General features: G+C 40.9%; 1 long non-coding RNA gene across 1 annotated transcript in view; it reads left to right on the forward strand.

Moving 5' to 3' along the window:
* The window catches only part of LOC123500028, a 76702-nt gene extending 73092 nt beyond the window's left edge, over window positions 1-3610 (forward strand). The window contains exon 3 of the long non-coding RNA XR_006673153.1: window positions 2492-3610. This is a non-coding gene — a long non-coding RNA (uncharacterized LOC123500028). The remainder of the gene's footprint in view (window positions 1-2491) is intronic.
* The last annotated feature ends 335 nt before the right edge of the window (window positions 3611-3945 follow it).

Below are 3945 nucleotides of genomic sequence, written 5' to 3' on the forward strand. Positions count from 1 at the left end.
CTGACCTATTCTCGCCCCGCCCTCACTCACAACTTTCCCCGCCCTCTCGCCTCTCCCTTACCTGTAATCTGCCCCGTCCAGCCAGCCAGGTCATTCCAGGTAACAAGTGTAGGTCGCAGGCAAGACTGACTGGCTGGCTTTCAACTGTTCCTACTTTTTCTTGTTGCTCTCTCTCTCTCTCTCTCTCTCTCTCTCTCTCTCTCTCTCTCTCTCTCTCTCTCTCTCTCTCTCTCTCTCTCTCTCTCTCTCTCTCTCTCTCTCTCTCTTGGTTGACTCATTTCGTCTTACCACCACCTCATTCCCTTTCTCCTCCTCCTCCTCCTCCTCCTTCTTCCCCCCCCTCCACAACGAGCCTGGTGATTACACAGGTCAGAGAGCCTCGTCTTTAACACACAAAAGGTGAAAGAATGAGGGTGTATATATTTTTTTACCTGTGCACACACCGCCAAAACAGGTAAGGGGCCTAATTAACCTCCCATCGCGCACGCTGGTAATTTTTTTCTCTGGAGAGGCGGGCGCACCTCTGATGTCTTTATTGCTACCTACAATGGAAAGTTGGTTTTATTGCTATTGTTATTTTTTTGTATGTGTGTTTTTCTTTTTTTGATGTTATTGTTATTGTTGTTGTTGTTGTTGCTGTTTTGACACACACTGAAATATAAACACATACGCACATCTCATACCCTTTTTTTTTTCTCTCTCTCTCTCTTTCCATCTCTTTTACACTCAAATTTTGTTCATGTTTCCAGGATTATTTTTTTTTCCCTCCTCCCCGTTCGCCTTTCCACCGCATTTCATTATTATTTTTGCTTTCCTTGTTAACCCCTTCAGTACCGTGTCGCGTTTTTTCATCTACATTCTGATTACTATTTGGCAATTTTGTACGACTTCAGAAACTTATGTGGGGATTAGAATAGTAAAGACTGTGGCCATTAATCTTTTGCCTTCCATAGACCTTTCCAACAATGCAAATCGTCTAATCACACCCAAAACTCAAGATAAAAATGATAAAAATGCGTCTCAATACTGAAGGAGTTAGTACAGATGGAGTTAATGTCACTACTTTGTCCACTCACCGTCCTTTTCCTCAGCTTAGTCCTCCTGTCCTATCCTCCACGAACAGCACAGGCGGGTTGGCGGGCGGGCGGGCGGGCGGAGTGGGCGGGTTAGGAGGGGGGGAGAGGGGCGTGCGGGTGTCTCCTGCCTCGGGGACAGTCTCGGGCGATGCATACCTAAGTCCTTTTCTTAAATGTTTGTTGATGTAACCTTGATCCACCTTAAGCTTCTCCCGGATGTTGTGCCTTTACTATAAGGTCTCGAAGGTATGTGTGTGTGTGTGTGTGTGTGTGTGTGTGTGTGTGTGTGTGTGTGTGTGTGTGTGTGTGTGTGTGTGTGTGTGTGTGTGTGTGTACTCTACTTCCTGTTTTGTAAATGCTGTATGTGTTTGCCATTCATCATCAGGAACCATCAGTGCTAACTAACTACAGCTGTGTCTCGAATGTGAAATACTTGTAATGGTGACGATGGTTATAGTTAAAGTAGTAGTAGTAGTAGTAGTAGTAGTAGTAGTAGTAGCAGCAGCAGTAGCAGTAGCAGCAGTAGCAGCAATAACAATGGCAGTAGCAGTATTGTCAGTAAAGTAGCGTGTTTTTTGTAGCTTTAGCTGCATGCTAAATTTGCGAAGGTTTACTTATGAAATGACTGTATATATATATATATATATATATATATATATATATATAGAGAGAGAGAGAGAGAGAGAGAGAGAGAGAGAGAGAGAGAGAGAGAGAGAGAGAGAGAGAGAGAGAGAGAGAGAGAGAGAGAGAGAGAGAGAGAGAGAGAGAGATATCACTACATTTGAGCTTCACTTAATTACTTTGCGTCCGTGACTTAATATCGATTATCAATTTTTTTTCTCTCTACATTAGCAAATTTTGTAATGTTCGGTAAATTGGCTTCGAGCATCGCGTTATCGTTCAGACTTTTTTTTAATATGAGATTCCAGAGCTGCCTGATACCTTTGTGAGTTATTCTCAATGGAAGGTTTCCACTTTATTGTTCAGTCGTGCACGACTCCTAGTTAAGATTAGTCGTACCAAGATGGAGGAGATCTGAGATACATTGTATATTGTGGAAGTAGTCTGACGACTTCTGTATGATTAAGTTATCAATTGTTGAAGGCAAATATACAATTCATGAATCCGAGAAGTGTGTTTGTTTTCTAATGCTTGGATGTCTGTTTTTCTAATGCTTGGATGTCAGTGGAGGAGGTTCTTCCTAGTGACTGTAATAACTATAGCGACATGTGATGAGTGGCAAACTCTTGATATTTGTTGATAGAAAAATCACTTATTAGAATTTGCATGTATTTGAAGTAGAACATCTCTTGTTTGTAATATCTCTTTAACCAGAAGTCTCTGTTTTATCAAGTCTGAGACTTTAGCGATGGAAATATTTTTTGTTACTTCGCCTTCGTTCATATTTATTTCAGATGTTGGCAGAGTCTGCAGCGACCTTTACAAGACACACCTGGCGATGCACTTCATCCTGATGCACGTCACTGCTGGATACGAGGTGTCGTGTTGCCTCACTGCCTGACAAGCCTCTCCGATAAGTTGGTTTCTTTTCTTTGTCTTCTTTTTTAAAGTCTCTTTCTTCCATGAAACGTGAGGAATTTCAAAACTTCATTAAAAATATTCGCGCATAATACTTTGGCGAAATGTTCTTATAATACTTATATTCAATTTTCGTTTCTAGACTCTTTCTCTATCATTTATAAACATGTAATACATTTATTCATATATAATGGACGTTTTTTACGCGACGACTTTTTTTCCTTGTCTACTCTCACTTTATATTCACAATCCGATCAGCAGTTAAACTGTTTGACCCATCATCTTTCTCGAGCGTACTGCTAACAGTTCGGTTTTAGTGTTGTCTATCGACTTAATGAATGAATCTGTAAACTGCCTGTAACAGCTGCGGTGAACACCAAACGTGATCTGAATACTCAACAGTCTCGTGTTACTGCGCTTCTGACTCCTTAAATAAGTCGCGGCCGTGTAAAAATCTCATAAATCCAATTAATGTATTTTACCGTTTAGTTTCTTATTTTCTATTTGATATGTTTCATTAGGTTAAAAGGTGTTGGAAGTATTTGATTTATTTCCAAGAACAACATTCAAGCAAACCTGTAGCACTCTGCCACATACTGTATGGCCTTAGTTTCCTTTTGATTTCTAGGACTTCTATGTATTGACCGAAATGAGCCATAAACATTCGCTGTAAGTCACAGCGCGTGCGACATCACGCAGGATAAATAATGCAGATGTATCTCGCCCTTGTGCACAGTCCTTTCTTTCACGTGTTTGTAATTCCTCCCAAACCCAGCAGTCCAAACACTGCGGTGCCCACTGAGTCCTCAGTCCAATAACACACTTGTAATGGATAATGGGAAACCTTCAACAGCAAGACGTACTTCTCAAAAACGTGACGCTTGGTGATACCCGCTTAGGTTGAAATTCCAGGAAACTCAGCATTCTCTCTCTCTCTCTCTCTCTCTCTCTCTCTCTCTCTCTCTCTCTCTCTCTCTCTCTCTCTCTCTCTCTCTCTCTCTCTCTCTCACTCACTCACTACTACAGTACTACTACTACTACTACTACTACTACTACTACTACTACTACTACTACTACTACTACTACTACTACTACTACTACTACTACTACTACCACCACCACCACCACCACTACTGTTTCTGCTGTTGCTATTTTGACTTATTTTTCTGATGTCAACAAGTCTTACAAAGAAAATGCGTTCAACTTGCTACTTATAAAAACTGAACAACCAAGACGGCACTGAATATTTGCATTATAAGGGGAAAAAACGCCATTAATGATCCACATGAAAATTATAAATGAAAGAGCAAGCATAAATACGACAATCACA

This window comes from Portunus trituberculatus, chromosome 50 (assembly GCF_017591435.1).
Source record: "Portunus trituberculatus isolate SZX2019 chromosome 50, ASM1759143v1, whole genome shotgun sequence".
Taxonomy (NCBI): Eukaryota; Metazoa; Arthropoda; class Malacostraca; order Decapoda; family Portunidae; genus Portunus; species Portunus trituberculatus.